At 44.3% G+C, this 18,893-nt stretch overlaps 1 pseudogene; it reads right to left on the reverse strand.

Annotated features, from left to right (window-relative positions):
• Positions 1 to 18,644, reverse strand: part of LOC123191342 (subtilisin-like protease SBT2.4) — an 80,557-nt pseudogene extending 61,913 nt beyond the window's left edge.
• Between the last annotated feature and the right edge of the window lie 249 nt (positions 18,645 to 18,893).

The raw sequence follows: 18,893 nt of genomic DNA on the forward strand, positions 1-18,893 counted from the left end.
AATCTCTACTTTGGATTGTTTTAGCATTGCACATATATCTAGACGTGACAATTGGAGAGCGAATGAGTTGGCACAACAAGCATCCGGCTATCATGTATGGCATGCTTCATATTTCTCAGAAGCCGATGTCTTGTCTTGCTAATATGGGATAGGCCGAACCAGAGCCCACTGATTCGGCCACTAACAAAAAATCTGGTGCAGGTGAGAATCATGACTGGAGAAAGCCCATTATGGATTACTTGCGTGATCCAAGTAAAAGGGTGGACAGGACTGTTCGGCGTATGGCTTTCAAATATACAATAAGAGATGGTGGTCTTTATCGCCGAACAGTTGAAGATGTTCTTTTGAAGTGTTTGGACGAGGACCAAGCAAGAGTTGCTATGGGAGAGGTACATGAAGGCATTTGTGGTACTCATCAGTCGGCTCCCAAGATGAAGTGGTTGTTGTGACGTGCTGGATTTTATTGGCCGACTATAATCAATGATTGCTTCGGGTATTATAAAGGGTGTGAAGCTTGTCAAAAATTTGGTGATATTCAATTGGCTCCTGCTGCTATGTTACATCCTATTATTAAGCCGTGGCCTTTTAGAGGATGGGGTTTAGATTTCATTAGGCAAATTCATCCATCTTCCTCGAAGGGGCATCGGTTCGTGTTGGTGGCAACCGATTATTTCACCAAGTGGTCTGAAGCAGTACCTCTCAAGAACATGACACATACGGAGGTAATTCAATTCATAACCGAGCACATTATTCATAGATTCGGCGTTCCTCAGACATTGACTACAGATCAAGGTTCATCTTTTATGTCACATCAAGCTAGAGAATTTGCCGAATCATATAACATAAAGTTGCTCAATTCATCTCCATATTATGCCCAAGCTAATGGACAAGCTGAATCTATCAATAAGATATTGATCAAGCTCATCAAAAAGAAGATTGAAGATAATCCAAGAAAATGGCATGAGTTATTGTCTGAAGCTTTATGGGCACATAGAATCTCAAGGCATGGTGCTACAAAGGCAACTCCATATGAGCTAGTATACGGTCAAGAGGCTGTTTTACCAGTGGAAGTGAATTTGAGTGCTTTGAGAATAGCCAAACAGAATGATTTATCGGCAGTAGACTTTTACAATTTGATGATGGACAACATTGATGAGGTTGCTGATAAACGTTTGGCTGCTTTGAGGGCCATAGAGAGGGACAAGTTGAGGGTAGCCAGAGCTTACAATAAAAAGGTCAAATTGAAGAATTTTTAGGTTGGCGATCTTGTGTGGAAAGTGATTCTGCCGATTGGTTCTAGAGATAGAAAATTCGGGAAGTGGTCTCCAAGTTGGGAAGGTCCTTTAAGGATTACAAGAATTGTTCCCGAAAATTCATATTTGGTGGAATCAATACAAGGGGCATTTCTACCTCGAGCTCTCAATGGCAAATATTTGAAAAAGTACCACCCGAGTGTGTGCCAGGAAGCCTAAAGTAGGCAATGGCCGATATACGATTATCGCCCTTAGCACAAACATGGCCGATACGTAATTATCGCCCTGAGGAAAATAGATGGCCGATGGAGTGTTGACATCGTCCTTAGAACAAACATAGTGCAAATTATTTTTCGGCATGCAAGCTTTGCCGAAAAACAGGGGGGCATGTGTTGACACCAGATTTTGGCATGGTCAAAAACATAATTAAGATGGCCTCAAATGGAAAAGTGCTCAAAGTGATGAAGTTTCGTATCATCAAAAGGAGAAACTTTAATATTCGGGTCATAGCCATCCGAACTCATCTCTAAGGCCGAAGTTGTGTTTGAAGTACTGAGATTTTGTATTCAGAACACTATTCGGCTGATTACGCCCCCAGGACGGCCTCATATGAAAAAATGATCTATAGGAATTGTCTTCGTCTCGTCGAAACGGTCGATTTTGGTATAAACATCGTCCCAATCCGAGTTCATATGCAAAAGTTACAGCCATTCGAATGCAGCCCTGTCACAGTGCCATAAGTGGCGCGCCCCACCAGCCATATGTCTGATGGGTAGCGCGAATAGCAGCCTGTTTTGCGTGACCGTTTTGGCCTAGAAGATGGGTTCAAATCGAAAAAAGTTCAACATGAAAGTTTTCCGTCTCGTCAAAACGGTCAACTTTCCTTTTGGGCACATTTTCATCCGAGGTCATTTACTGCCTCAAAAACCTTGCCGGGAAAAGCTTGCCGCCGTGAACAGTAACCTTGCCGGGAAAAGCTTGCCGCCGTGAACAGTAACCTTGCCGGGGAAAGCTTGCCGCCGTGAACAGTAATCTTGCGGAGGGAAGAGCTTGCCGCCGTAAACAGTAAACCTTGCCGGGGAAAGCTTGCCGCCGTGAACAGTAACCTTGCCGGGAAAGCTTGTCGCCGTGAACAGTAGAATCTGTCGGGCCAATCCGACCAGATGCTGAAGATGGGCTGAAATACTTATCAAGATGGCTTCGGATGAAAAAGTGTTCAACACGAAAGTTTTTCGTCTCGTCGAAACGGTCAAGATTGCTTTTGGACTCGTTCCCATCCGAGGTCGTTTACTGCCTCAAACATGACCCGCAAGGTGCAGCCAGGTTGTAAACCGAACCGTTTTGGAAAGTTCGGATAAAACTAGTCCGAATTTGACTAGGGTTTTGGACGTGAATTGACGCAATTTTATTGTAAGGAAAGCCTAGATGAATCCTTTTCTTCTACGGGAAGTCCAGCCGCCTCTTATATATGTTGGGGGTGACGGCCGATTGAACAACACCCAATCGAACCAATCTATCAATTACACTTTTGTGTTCATCTACTTTTATCTCTCCCTTGTATCTTTCTTCTCGTTCTTCGCTAGTTCTTCATGCTGGAGGGCTACGGATCCACGAGGCTCTAGGGGCGAGCGAATCGACCTGGAGCAGCCCATAGCCGCCGCAAGCCCTGACGGGGTCCCTCCCGGGCAAGCGGGGCTTCGGGTTTACAAAAGCGCCCGCCGACTGTCTTGCGTATCGCGCTGTCGGTCGGGTCTCCTTCGACGTGAGTTGCGGTGCATCACCCCCGGCGTCGAGGGTACACGTGACGTGTTCGTGTGCGAACAGCATCAACTACAAGGAGTAATCAACACTACTAGCAACCTACTAGTACCAATCCTGGACTTGGAGACAAGAATTGGATACAAGAGATAAACTAGGGTTTTGAGATGAGATGGTGCTGGTGAAGATGTTGATGGAGATTGCCCTCTCCCGATGAGAGGAACGTTGGTGATGATGATGGCGATGATTTCCCCCTCTCGGAGGGAAGTGTACCAGGCAGAACAGCTCTGCTGGAGCCCTAGATTGGTTCTGCCAAGGTTCCGCCTCGTGGCGATGGAGTCTCGTCCCGAAAGGTTGCTTATGATTTTTTCCTCATCGAAAGACCTCATATAGCAGAAGATGGGCATCGGAGAGCCAACAGGGGGCCCACGACGTAGGGGGGCGCGCCCCCACCCTCGTGGACAGGTGGGCCCCCCTTTGGTGAACTTCTTCCGCTGGATATTTTTTATTATTTCTGAAAATGACTTTCGTGGAGTTTCAGGACTTTTGGAGTTGTGCAGAATAGGTCTCTAATAGTTGCTCCTTTTCCAGCCCAGAATTCCAGTTGCCGGCATTCTCCCTCCTTATGTAAACCTTGTAAAATAAGAGAGAACTAGCTGGGTGACCCGCGCATTTGCGCGGCTAGACTTCCTTTACAAATTTATTCATTTTGCATGTTTTGCCCTACGTATGTTCGTTCATTTGATCTATTCCTATATATGTATTTAGATAAACAAATTATAGATTGTATACTATTATAAAGCATGATTAAACTATGCTACATTTTCTATAAAGTTGTTCCTAATGATATCGTTGCCATACAATGAAATATCAAAATAACAAAGGCATGTATCCCAACATGCCAAACTATTGGCGTTCGTACTAATCTCTAGATTTCATGGTTTTACCTTTTCATCCGTATTCATTTACCTTTGCTCCGAATATTCTTTTAGAATTTTTACCGAGGAAATGAGAACATTGATGACTTGCAAGAACGCATTATTATCTGTTCCACCACTATCTATTAGAACGATGTCATATGTCCACATATCCATATATATGCTTCCAAATCTTCTGATCGTGCCATTCACTAATTGTTATATTACTAAAAAAAGATTTCCACCAGTATTTCTCCCTTGGTAGTTAAGCTATATTAAAACCCAAAATGTGCATATCCGGGAAAGAGATGAAATTTGGGAATTCTACCGTTAACTGCATTATTTTTGAACTGGTATGTGATAAAAATTCGGCACCCTGCCATGCAAAGCCATATAATTCCATACGAATATTCAGATTTCTCTAGCACACTGTTGTTTGTCAGTCCCCCTAGATAGATCATTTAAAGTACAAAAAATATTTTATTTGGAATGTGTGTCCTAGAAAACATGATCAAATTACACATGAAATATTTTTGGTAAATGTATTATTGTTGTTAAAGTCATTGACACGTGTGTGACAAAAACAGACTGATGGCATTGATGTTCGCTTCCTACCACGCCAAGCCATTTCATCAATAATTAAATGCCTAAATATTATGTTATCCTCCTCTATATGCCTCACCGTAGTTCAAAGTGCAATTTGTTTTCTAGATAACACAATATCATGGATATCTGACCATCTAATTCTAAGTAACTATCGCTGTATATTCGAAAAACTAACTATTGATATCGCCCGGACAGTGAAAATAAAAATATGCTAGAATATAACCATTTGTTCTTAATTAAATGGATTTTATAACAAAAAATACATATTTACTTCATTGCCAAGTGGTCTTACATACATGCATGATAATATTCCATCTAGAATATAAAAGATATGCATATACCCCACGAAAAATCATATATCTCACAAACACATGCACGCCGTTATGTGAAGCCGAACGGAAGTAGCTAATGAAGGTTGATCGCCATGCAGCTTGAAATTTGAAAAATTCAAAAATCAAAAGTTTAGGTTTCAATTTTTTTAATAATACACACTTATCTGTGGATGTATACTACTTGTTTGTAAAGTTTCACGGTGAAAAAATTATATGCGATCACGTAAAGATAACAAAATCATGTAATTATATGCGATCACGTAAAGATAACAAAATCATGTATTCACTATAAAAGTACATGATTTTGTTTTTTATATAGATCTCATCAAAACCTATGTATTTTAAGAATTTTCAAAAAAATCGAGTTCCATGGAGTCCTAAAAGCAAAAAAACTCCGTCATAGCCTAGCAAATACGATTCTAGGTAGTAGCTGGTATAATGAAGAATCAATTATTGGGACTTAAAATTATTAAATTTTCTCATCTTGAGCTTGTCCATGCTAACATATGATTTCCTTAGATCCTCAGTTAAGCAAGTTTTTTTTGTAGTGGATTTTCTTAAGACAAAAAACACAACAAATATGACTTAAAATCATTAGTTACTTAATCAGGCATTCTAGCGTTCAGTGAGTGACAATTTCTTTCTCACAACCATGTGTGGCTTGTCAAGCTGGTAAGAAGTGGTATATTGTTTGCATCGTCTGGGCTTTAGGTAGAAATTATGACATCGGCTTCTCTAGTAACGATGGCATTAATTACATGCATGGCATGCCCAAACTGGATTGCCGGCCGTATCCTTTTCTTTGCTGGCTGGCCGTATCTAATACGGATTCTTAGTGTTCCCCGTCTAGTTTTTCTCACGTTGTATCCATCTGTCCTTAGTCTTATTTTTCAGTCCTATGCACATACCAATATGTAAGCAGATTTGTCTCCGGTTTACTCCTTCCAAATTAATTTTTTTTCTTGTCTAATCTGAACCGTTCCTTCCAAGTTAGTTTTATTATCTTGTAAAAAATATTTGTACGTGACAGCCTAATTGTATGTTTACAATAATATTTGTATGTAACGTTGCAATATTAAATCTGAGACGTTAATTGTAGCGACCCGGCCTCAGATGGTCAAGTCTCTGTGCTCCCGTGTCATCCCTGGATCAGTAATGCTGACACCACACAGTACTTCGAAGGATTTATAACAGAGTAGCAATCACACACTTATTACATCATTATCTCAAAGAGAACTTATTACAATAAATATGGCTAAAGGCCATCTAATAATGATAACAGCGGAAGACTTGGAAGATAAGTGAGTCCATCAACTCCAACGGCATCACTGAGTATTGAACCACGACCTAAAAGCAGCTTACTCGTCGTCTGAAAAGTCTGCAACATGAAACGTTGCAGCCCGAAAACGGGTCAGCACATGGAATATGCTGGCAATCTAACACATAGAGAGTAATGAATGAATAAGCCTATACTACATGCATATATGGCTGGTGGAAAGGCTCTATGGTTACAGTTTTGCGTAAAGCCAGTTTTTCCCTACTGCAAAGGAATAAATTTATTTAACTATCATGGTGGTTGTTAAACATCGAGAATGGTTGACAGCATTCCGATCCCAATTAAGAAGTAATCATTAATCACCCAATCAAAACTAATAAGAAGTAACATGATGAGATTCACATGATATTCAAGTACTAGATACTCAAGATGTCCATAACCGGGGACACGGCTAATCATGATTAGTTTGTACACTCTGCAGAGGTTTGCGCACTTTTCCCCACAAGACTCGATCGCCTCCGTTTGGTTTCTCGCACTACATGATGTTTGAGAAACGGATGACCGAGACATAGTCTTTCAGAAGCGCTAGCACCTTACGATGGGTAGACCTGTACACCTACATCCCCTAAATCTGCTAGTCTACCACTATAAGAGTTCACACGACTTAGTCAACTATGCCAGAGCCCATAATGGCTTGTGGCTGCACACGGAAGTTACTAGCATGAATAATCTTATGATCCCTTTGAGCCTGGGTGGTGGTCCAAAAAAAACAGGCAAGTCCTGATAGAAACCAGGTGCCTCAATCCATCCAGATGTGTGTTTAAGTTGCCACCTTAGATAAACCTTTAATTAACAATACTCACATCTGTCATGGATATCACTCACCCAATCCACGTCTACTAGCATAGCATGGCATAATAAGCAAACGTAGAAGTAACTCCCAAAGGTTTCATAAGTAAAACAGGTAATAGGTACTACCTCATCTACTTGCCATCCCACAATTTAATTAGATCCTAATCATGCAATGTGTTTGAGGATTGATCTAATGCAATAAAACTGGGTAGTAGAAAGATATGATCAAAGTGTTACTTGCCTTGCTGATGATCCGCGAAACCTAGAGATTTGAAGTAACAAGCGGCGCACTCCGGGTGATCTATCGCAGACAAACAACAAGCATACAATAAGTACTCATCTAATGCACAGGTAAAACCCGAATAAAAGAACTAACCAGAAAGTTCAACTTAAGAACTCCGGTTGCAAAAGAAAACGAAAACGAACGGAGAACAAACGGCGGAAGAAAACAACTTGGTTCTAGCAATTTGAAACTAGGTCAAATTTTACAGTAGAAAAACTTTGTTTAAGTTGATTAATCGGAAAGAGGGTTTCGAGACGAAACTCCAAGCGCTTGAATCACCTGATTCCGATAAACGAGCGAGAAGATAAACTAGATCGAAGATTGGATCTGACATCGCGATCGCGAAATAAATCCGACGAGAAGAAAAAAGAAGAACGGTTGAACGAACAGACGTTCGTTAACCTAGAAGAATCCAGTGATCACGTTCGTTAGGACGAACGGTCCGGTGAACGGTCTTGAGGCAACTAAACCGGAAAAGAAAACTAATCCGATCTAGGGTTTCGGAAAAGAAAACCGATCTAGAAAACCGGAACGGTTTAGCGAAGAACCGGAAAGAAAAATGAATCGGAAAAGAAGAATCGGAACGATTAGAAGAAAACGATCTGATGAAAAGAGAAAGAGACGCGGCGCGGTACCTCCGGCGAGGGGCTCCGGCGGCGGCGAGGTGCGGCCGCGGCGCGGCAAGGTGCGGCGGCGGCGCGGGGCAAGGTGCGGCGGCGGCGCTGGTGAGGGCGCGGTGGAGGGCTTGGGGTTTTGGTTTGATGTGTGGGGGTATTTATATTGGTGAGGGGGAGGTTTACTTGGAGGAGGGATCAAGGAATAAGAATAGGAGTAGGAAAGATCTAGAAACAAAAAACGGAATAAACGGAAGTAGGACAAAAGTCCTACTAGGACTTTTGAAGGGGGGGGGGGGGGGGGGGGCGGCGGCGGCCTCCTGCGCCTGGCGCGCGGCGCGCGGGGCTTGGCCTCCTGGCCGGCCGGCTGGGCCTTTGGCCCAGGGGCGCGCGGGATTTTTTTTTAAAATTGGTTTCGCGCGCGGAAAAACACAGAAAGAGAAAACCTACCGGACTCCAAAACTAATAAAGTAAATTTTCCCCGACTCCTAAAAATGGGTTGAACAAAATGAACTTTTCTCCTGGCCTAAAATGCAATTTTGAAAATACGCATTTTCCCTATCCAAATAAAATGCAAATAAACTCCGAAAAAACCAAAATTTGACTTATTTATTAAATCTTCATTTTTCCTAAAATTTGGGAAAGTCATATTATTCCCTCTCGTATTATTTGATATCGGAAAAACGTTTGAAGATAAAATAAATAAAATCAAATGATCCTCATTTTCAAAATTTGAGAGAACTCAAAAATGAAAATAACGAAATCTCCAACTCTCTCCGAGGGTCCTCGAGTTGCGTGAAATTTCTAGGATTGACCAAAATGCAAGAAAATATGATATGCATGATGATCTAATGTATAACATTCCAAATTGAAAATTTGGGATGTTACAAACCTACCCCCGTTAAGATGAATCTCGCCCTCAAGTTTCGGGTTGGCTAGAAAATAGGTGAGGGTGGTCCTTGAGCAAATCTTCTTCTCTCTCCCAGTTGGCTTCATCCTCTGAAGTGAGGATACTCGAAGATAAACTCTGTCTCCGGTTTCGTAAACTGTCTCCTTGCGTTTAGAATCTGTGTAGCTCTTCTGCCTGGACTGGGCTACCTTGAGCCTATCGCGAATCAACTTAACTTTCTGTTCAGACTCCTTAATCAAATCTGGTCCAAACAACTGATGGTCTCCAACTTCGTCCCATGACAACGGTGTCCTGCACCTCCTTCCGTATAAAGCTTCGAAAGGTGCCATCTTCAAACTGGTTTGGTAACTGTTGTTATAAGAAAATTCCGCATACCGCAAGTTATCGTCCCAACTAGATCCATAATCTAGTGCACAAGCTCTCAGCATATCCTCCAAAATCTGATTGACTCTCTCGGTCTGTCCATCTGTCTGCGGATGAAAAGTTGTACTGAACTCTAGCCTCGTTCCCAAAGTTTCATGTAACTGATTCCAAAACTTTGAGGTAAATTGGGTTCCTCTATCTGATACGATACTCCTCGGAACTCCATGCAAGAAAATGATCCTAGTCATGTATTCTTTGCCAACTTAGCACTGGTGTAAGTGGTCTTAACTGGGATGAAATGTGCTACCTTCGTCAAACGATCAACTACTACCCATATCGAGTTATAGCCGGCCTTTGTCCTGGGTAATCCTGTGATAAAACCATGCCTATGTTAACCCACTTCCATTCGGGTATCGGCAATGGTTGTAACAATCCGGCTGGCTTCTGATGTTTTGCCTTCGCTCTATGACACACAGCACAAACTGCTACATATGCTGCAATATCCTTCTTCATTCCGGTCCACCAGAATGTTTCCTTCAGATCCAAATACATCTTGGTATTTCCTGGGTGAATCGAATAGGGTGAATCATGTGCCTCTTGCAGAATCAACTTCCTGATCTCTGGGTCATTGGGCACATAGACACGGTCCTCAAACCATAGGGTATCGTGCTCATCCGCACGAAATCCCTTTGCTTTTCCTTCGCCCATTTTCTTCTTTATCTCCGCAATCTCCTTGTCAGATTTCTGAGCTTCTCTGATTTTATCCATCAAGGTTGACTGAATCTCCAATGCTGCTACATAGCCTCTCGGAACTATTTCCAAACATAGCTCACGAAGGTCTTCTGCTAACTCCTTTGGTATTTCTCCCGTCATTAGTGTATTGACATGGCTCTTACGGCTCAATGCGTCTGCTACTACATTAGCCTTTCCTGGATGGTAATGTAATCTCATATCATAATCCTTGATGAGCTCCAACCATCTCCTTTGTCTCAGGTTCAACTCCTTCTGCGTGAAAATGTACTTCAAACTCTTGTGATCCGTGTACACTTCACAATGATTTCCGATGAGGAAATGTCTCCACGTCTTCAAGGCATGCACTACGGCTGCTAACTCCAGATCATGCGTAGCATAATTTAGTTCATGAGGCTTCAGTTGTCGTGAGGCATACGAAACAACTCTTCCTTCCTGCATAAGCACTGCTCCAAGTCCTCGACGTGAAACGTCGCAATACACCTCATAATCCTTGTTCTGATCTGGCAGAATCAATACTGGTGAGGAAACCAATCATTTCTTCAACTCCTGAAAACTATCCTCGCATTCCTCAGTCCATATGAATTTAGTATCCTTCTTCAACAATTCAGTCATAGGCTTCGCAATCTTTGAGAAATTCTCAATGAATCTCCGGCAGTATCCTGCGAGTCCAAGAAAACTCCGGATCTCTCCATCTGTCGTTGGTGCTTCCCATTCGGTTACTGTCTCAACCTTCTTAGGGTCAACTGCTATTCCTTCTCCGGATATAACATGTCCAAGAAATCAAGCTTCCTTCAACCAAAACTCACATTTTCTAAACTTGGCATATAACTACTGTTCCCTTAGTTTCTCCAAAACCAATCGCAAATGTTCCTTATGCTCTTCTTCATTCTTTGAGAATACCAGTATATCATCAATGAAAACCACGACGAACTTATCCAAAAACTCCATAAACACTTTGTTCATCAGGTTCATGAAATAGGCAGGTGCGTTAGTCAGTCCAAATGACATAACGGTATACTCGTACAATCCATATCTTGTGGTGAATGCTGTCTTAGGTATGTCCTGCTCTCGAATCTTCAACTGATGGTACCCTGATCGCAAGTAGATCTTAGAAAACACCTTAGCTCCTTGCAAACGATCAAACAGATCATTGATCATTGGCAGTGGGTAATTGTTCTTGATGGTTACTTCATTCAATCCACGATAATCAACAACCATCCTTAATGATCCATCCTTCTTCTCCACTAGAAGTACGGGTGATCCCCAAGGCGAAGAACTTGGGCGTATATATCCTTTATCCAATAACTCCTTAATCTGCTTCTTGATTTCCGCCAAATCCTGTGCGGGCATCCTGTACGGTCTCTTCGATATTGGGCCTGTACCTGGCAAAAGCTCAATTAAGAACTCGATATCTCTATCAGGTGGCATTCCTGGCAATTCCTCAGGAAACACATCAGGGTAATCCTTCACCACTGGTACCTCTTCCTGCACAACTCCTGACAATGAATTCACTTGATTCCTATTTGATCCATGTCGTGATACATACTTGATCCTTCTTCCTTCTGGCGTCGTGAGCAAAATTGTCTTACTGGCGCAATCGATGTTTCCTCCATACATCGACAGCCAATCCATACCGAGAATTACATCCAGTCCTTGGGATTCCAGAATGATCAAATCCGTTGGGAAAACATGCCTTCCTATTCTCAATGGCACTTGAAAACATCCTTGTCTGGCCATGTACTCTGCTCCTGGCGAGCTTACTAGCATGGGTGTGTTAAGAATCTTAGTGGGTAGGCTATACTTTTCTATGAATCCCCTTGATATGTATGAATGTGATGCACCAGTATCGAAAAGAACAAGTGCAGTAAAATACTTAACCAAAAACTTACCGATTACTGCATCAGGCTGATCTTCAACCTCCTCCACATCAATGTGGTTCACCTGTCCCCTGTTGAAAGGGTTCGACTTCTTTCTAGAGCTTCCATTTCCTCCTTGGCCTTCGGGACATTCATTGGCATAATGTCCGGTCTTGGAACACTTGAAACAGGTGACATGGCTCAAGTCTTTCTTGGCTGGGGTTGATGGGGTGGTCCAGTTCTGGCCGTTGCTTCCTCCATTCCCATTACCATTCTTGGAGCCATTATGGTTGTGTGAGCTACCTCCTCCATGGGTATGCTGAAACTGAACTCCCTGTTTTGGGGTGTAACGGGGCTTCTGCTGGGCTCCAGAGTTATACTTCCCCTGCCCATACTTCCTCTTGCGGTTCTCAATCTGCTGTTGCTTCCCTTCAATCATGATGGCGCGATCTACCAACTCCTGGTAGTTGTTGAAACTTGCCACCATCAACTGCATGCTTAGCTCATCATTCAGTCCTTCCAGAAACTTCTCCTGCTTGGCTACGTCTGTAGCAACGTCATCTGGGGCATAACGTGCTAACTTGCTAAAATCATCCACATACTGGCCAACTGTCCTTCCTCCTTGGCGTAAGTTGCGAAACTCATGCTTCTTCATGGCCATAGCTCCTGCTGAAACATGGGAAGTGCGGAAAGCTTGCTGAAACTGATCCCACGCGACAGTGTCTACAGGGTAAGTGGCTGTGAAATTCTCCCACCATGCTGCTGCGGGTCCTTCTTGATGTGCGGCAAACTTCACCTTCTCAACATCCGTGCATCCTGCAGTGGTCAACTCCCTTCCTATCTTGCGGAGCCAATCATCTGCTACAATCGGCTCGGTGCTACTGGAATACACCGGCGGATTCAGCCTAAGGAAACGAGTCAAATGATCCGTGGGTGGTGGTGGTGGTGGGTTGTTGTTGTTGTTGTTGTTGTTGTTGTTGTTGTTGTTGTTGTTGTTGTTGTTGTTGTTGTTGTTGTTGTTCTGTTCTGGACTAACAACTGCATCAATTGATTCTGCTGCTGGATCAACTGAGTGAGCTCCGGTGGAAATCCATTGTCACGTCTCGGAGGCATCTGAGGGTTTAGAAAAGAAGAGAATTAAGAATAGAGTGAGGTCTAAAGAGAAAACACTACCCCAATGCACATGAGCAAATTCACACAAAATCACTTAATTCAATACAAACAAAAGGGCATACAACGGTCTAGGACTATCGCAAAAGTGCGTGGACTATAATGTTTACATGGAGGGAATACTACCAATATATGGTGGTCATCTACTAATTTGAATCGGTGGAAGACTCCATGATGTCTGCTCCAGCTTCGTCTTCAAAGTCGGGTTCACTTGGATCGGAGTCGGTGTCGTCGATGATGATGTAGTTGCTCGGACATGCGACGTACTTGTCTTCATTCTTGAATGCTAGTTTCCCCTTGAGTTCTTCGATCTCCCGCTTAAGATCTCCATTGTGCCTTGCTAGAGCTACGATCTCGTCCATGTAGTCCTTGCGTGTAGACTTCAGCTCTCCTTCAAGCTCGATGATCCTTCCCTTCGCATTCTTCAACTCTATCATATCATTGCACATCTGGTTCTCCCGACGTCGAATGTGCTGGTTTAACTCTTGGATAAAAGCTGCAATGGATCTATCCTTCTTGGTGCTGACTATCTCCCATTGTTCATCTCGGCGTCCGCAAATCTGGTAGATAGTGTCCTTGAGGTCTTCTTGATAAACTTCTCCAATGCGTCCCATGGTGATATGAGCTGCCATGCTCTTTCCCAGACTCCATGTTGGTGCACTGAAAACACTATCTATGGGCTTCATGAGTGGCGCGAATGTCCTTCCCGGAACGTGGGCTTGAATCTTCCAGCGCTCCTCTTCAGGCAGAGTGGCGTTGAAAGTCCCGGTGAAACTTGGTAATCCAATGTTCAGGTACTTGGTGACTTCCTTCAAGTGGGATCCAAAAGGTGTGCCTTCATCCGGTTGAGCGTACTTGATCTTCGCGTCCGTCATCCTAAAAGAGTAGAAAAGATGAGGAGTTAGAAAATGAGAGGAGAATAGTGATCTATGGCTTTGACTTAGTGGTCGTGTCCTACAGTCAGCGTGTGCTCTGATACCATCTCTGTAGCGACCCGACCTCAGATGGTTAAGTCTTTGTGCTCCGGTGTCATCCCTGGATCAGTAATGCTGACACCACAGAGTACTTCGAAGGATTTATAACAAAGTAGCAATCACACACTTATTACATCGTTGTCTCAAAGAGAACTTATTACAATAAATATGGCTAAAGGCCATCTAATAATGATAACAGCGGAAGACTTGGAAGATAAGTGAGTCCATCAACTCCAACGGCATCACTGAGTATAGAACCACGACCTAAAAGCAGCTTACTCGTCGTCTGAAAAGTCTGCAACATGAAACGTTGCAGCCCGAAAACGGGTCAGCACATGGAATATGCTGGCAATGTAACACATAGAGAGTAATGAATGAATAAGCCTATACTATATGCATATATGGCTGGTGGAAAGGCTCCATGGTTACAGTTTTGCGTAAAGCCAGTTTTTCCCTACTACAAAGGAATAAATTTATTTAACTATCATGGTGGTTGTTAAACATCGAGAATGGTTGACAGCATTCCGATCCCAATTAAAAAGTAATCATTAATCACCCAATCAAAATTAATTAGAAGTAACATGATGAGATTCACATGATATTCAAGTACTAGATACTCAAGATGTCCATAACCGGGGACACGACTAATCATGTTTAGTTTGTACACTCTGCAGAGGTTTGCGCACTTTTCTCCACAAGACTCGATCGCCTCCGTTTGGTTTCTCGCACTACATGGTGTTTGAGAAATGGATGACCGAGACATAGTCTTTCAGAAGCGCTAGCACCTTACGATGGGTAGACCTGTACACCTACATCCCCTACATCTGCTAGTCTACCACTATAAGAGTTCGCACGACTTAGTCAACTATGCCAGAGCCCATAATGGCTTGTGGCTGCACACGGAAGTTACTAGCATGAATAATCTTATGATCCCTTTGAGCCTGGGTGGCGGTCCAAAAAAAACAGGCAAGTCCTGATAGAAACCAGGTGCCTCAGTCCACCCAGATGTGTGTTTAAGTTGCCACCTTAGATAAACCTTTAATTAACAATACTCACATCTGTCATGGATATCACTCACCCAATCCACGTCTACTAGCATAGCATGGCATAATAAGCAAACATAGAAGTAACTCCCAAAGGTTTCATAAGTAAAACAGGTAATAGGTACTACCTCATCTACTTCCCATCCCACAATTTAATTAGATCCTAATCATGCAATGTGTTTGAGGATTGATCCAATGCAATAAAACTGGGTAGTAGAAAGGTATGATCAAAGTGTTACTTGCCTTGCTGATGATCCGCGAAACCTAGAGATTCGAAGTAACAAGCGGCACACTCCGGGTGATCTATCGCAGACAAACAACAAGCATACAATAAGTACTCATCTAATGCACAGGTAAAACTCGAATAAAAGAACTAACCAGAAAGTTCAACTTAAGAACTCCGATTGCAAAAGAAAACGAAAACGAACGGAGAACAAACGGCGGAAGAAAACAACTTGGTTCTAGCAATTTGAAACTAGGTCAAAATTTTATAGTAGCAAAACTTTGTTTAAGTTGATTAATCGGAAAGAGGGTTTCGAGACGAAACTCCAGGCGCTTGAATCACCTGATTCCGATAAACGAGCGAGAAGATAAACTAGATCGAAGATCGGATCTGAGATCGCGATCGCGGAATAAATCCGACGAGAAGAAAAAAGAATAACGGTTGAACGAACGGACGTTCGTTAACCTAGAAGAATCCGGTGATCACGTTCGTTAGGACGAACGGTCCGGTGAACGGTCTCGAGGCAACTAAACCGGAAAAGAAAACTAATCCGATCTAGGGTTTCAGAAAAGAAAACCGATCGAAAAACCAATCTAGAAAACCGGAACGGTTTAGCGAAGAACCAGAAAGAAAATAGAATCGGAAAAGAAGAATCGGAACGATTAGAAGAAAACGATCCGATGAAAAGAGAAAGAGACGCGGCGCGGTACCTCCGGCGAGGTCTCCGGCGAGGGGCTCCGGTGGCGTGGGCGTTGGGCGGCGGCGGCGAGGTGCGGCAGCGGCGGTGGCAAGGTGCGGCGACGGCGTGGCAAGGTGCGGCGGCGGCGCGGGGCAAGGTGCGGCAGCGGCGTTGGTGAGGGCGCGGTGGAGGGCTTGGGGTTTTGGTTTGATGATTTAGAGGGGGGGGGGGTGTGGGGGTATTTATATTGGTGACGGGGAGGTTTACTTGGAGGAGGGATCAAGAAATAAGAATAGGAGTAGGAAAGATTTAGAAACAAAAACGGAATAAACGGAAGTAGGACAAAAGTCCTACTAGGACTTCCAAAAGGGGGCGGCGGCGGCGGCCTCCTGCGCGTGGCGCGCGGCGCGCGGGGCTTGGTCTCCTAGCCGGCCGCCTGGGCCTTTGGCCCAGGGGCGCGCGGGATTTTTTTTAAATTGGTTTCGCGCGCGGAAAAACACAGAAAAAGAAAATCTACCGGACTCCAAAACTAATAAAGTAAAATTTCCCCGACTCCTAAAAATGAGTCGAACAAAATGAACTTTTCTCCGGGCCTAAAATGCAATTTGGAAAATACGCATTTTCCCTATCCAAATAAAATGCAAATAAACTCCGAAAAAACCCAAATTTGACTTATTTATTAAATCTTCATTTTTCCTAAAATTTGGGAAAGTCATATTATTCCCTCTCGTATTATTTGATATCGGAAAAACGTTTGAAGATAAAATAAATAAAATCAAATGATCCTCATTTTCAAAATTTGAGAAAACTCAAAAATGAAAATAACGAAATCTCCAACTCTCTCCGAGGGTCCTCGAGTTGCGTGAAATTTCTAGGATCGACCAAAATGCAAGAAAATATGATATGCATGATGATCTAATGTATAACATTGCAAATTGAAAATTTGGGATGTTACATTAATATAAGTAAATAATGGCTAGGATAATTTAATCTATGTGGATCAATGTGATGACTTCTTTTACTTCTGTTTTAAGTATATAATAGATAGATAGATAGATAGGCATAAGTATTGTGACATAACATGTAATAACAACCCATAATGCGATAAATATCGATATAAAAGCATGATGCAAAATGGACGTATCAGACCACTCTATGATGGTGGTGCCTCTGTGGGGGCGGTAGGGATCGCGGGTCTCACCGGGTACAGATGGGCTTGAGCGGACCGGCGGATCTAGTCCGCGGTCACAGGGAAGTGTCGGTGTCAAAACCGACGGATCTCGGGTAGGGGGTCCCGAACTGTGCGTTTAGGATCGATGTAACAGGAGACGGGAGACACGATGTTGACCCAGGTTCGGGCCCTCTCTATGGAGGTAATACCCTACTTCCTGCTTGATTGATCTTGATGACTATGAATGTTACAAGAGTTGATCTACCACGAGATCGTAATGGCTAAACCCTAGAAGTGTAGCCTATGAGTATATGGTAATGAATCTGTCCTATCCGGACTATGCTCTTCGGTTTGTATAGAAACTGGAGAGATCTAGGGTTACATGAGGTCGGTTACATAAGAGGGAATCTTCATAAGCGGCCGCCTAGCTTGCCTTCCACGCCAAGTAGAGTCCAATCCGGACACGGGTATAGTCTTCGGTCTTCGTGTCTTCACAGCCCATCAGTCCGGCCCATGGATAACAGGCCGGACGCCCGAGGACCCCTTAGTCCAGGACTCCCTCCGTATCCCTTGATCCTGGCTTCAATGACGAGGAGTCCGGCGCGCAGATTGTCTTCGGCATTGCAAGGCGGGTTCCCCTTCTCCCGAACTCCAATATAGTCTTCGGATGTAGTAAATATATCCGGACCTATGTATGTAATTTGCAGAAAATACAATACTCCATGAGTGCAATCTGCCGACAACTGTTTATGACAATGTTTCACGCCTGCCCGGTTATTATTTCCAACCGTTGGCTAGCCCGTCGCCCCACGTCTCGGGGAGCGGTTTTATTGGCACATCTATCCGATCTCGATCCCCTCTCACCTCCCTTCTCTCTGGGTCGTGACAAGTGGGAGCACGGCCACGACGCCGGCGGCGAAGTACCTCGCCGTGACGTTCTTGCCGTTGCACGAGCCCGGCGGGAAGCGCGGCCCGGAGCTGCAGACACCTGTGCGAGGAGGCTCCCAAGATGGCACGTAGGCGAAGCTGGGGCGGTCGGGGTCGACGCCGGTGTCGACGACACCGACCAGCACGCCTTCCCCGCTACCGCCACCATCGTGCCACCACACGCTGCCGGGGAGGCCGAGGAGGCGCGGCGTGTAGGTGGTCATGACTCATGAGGCTGGTCCCCTTGTCCTCCTGCACGGCCGCCACCTCCGGCGCCGCCCTCAACCTCCCAGCCGCCCGCGAGCCCTCCGCCACATGCACAGCGAAGCCGTTCATTGCATGGTGGAAGCTGTAGAGCTTGAGGTACTTACTGCCGCCTGCGCCGGCCATGGTGCGGCGGAGGATGCCGTCATGGAGACGCGCCCGCTGTCTCATGTTCTTCTTCTGTGCCCGCAGCTCGAGGTCATGGTACCACGTCGCGTTGTCGTGCTGCCGCCGTCGCGGTGCCTTTAGGTGTGGCTCGCCGTGCAGCAGCACGAGGTAGATGGCGTCGGCGGGCAGGTTCCCGACATGATCATCGACGTCCGCGAGCTTGGCAGCAGCTGCTCTCGCCAACGGTGGTGCCGCAATGAAGAGCACGGCGGCCAAGATGAGGATCAGATCTTGACGGCAGAGCAGAGACATTGCAATGCAGAGGTTAATTGATCGCAGGGCAACGATCAGTGCAGGAAGACTTGACGCCCGATCGATGGAAAAATGGCAACGGAAGCAGAGAGAGTGGAGCAAACAAGGCACGTTTCTCGCTCCCGTTTTTTTCCTCTTCTGTGTTCTCCCGCATCATATTTATCTATTACTTCCTCCGTCCCAAAATATAAGAACGTTTTTAACATTAATATAGTGTCAAAAACGTTCTTTATTCTAGGACAGAGGGAG

Source organism: Triticum aestivum, chromosome 2A (assembly GCF_018294505.1).
Source record: "Triticum aestivum cultivar Chinese Spring chromosome 2A, IWGSC CS RefSeq v2.1, whole genome shotgun sequence".
Classification (NCBI taxonomy): domain Eukaryota; kingdom Viridiplantae; phylum Streptophyta; class Magnoliopsida; order Poales; family Poaceae; genus Triticum; species Triticum aestivum.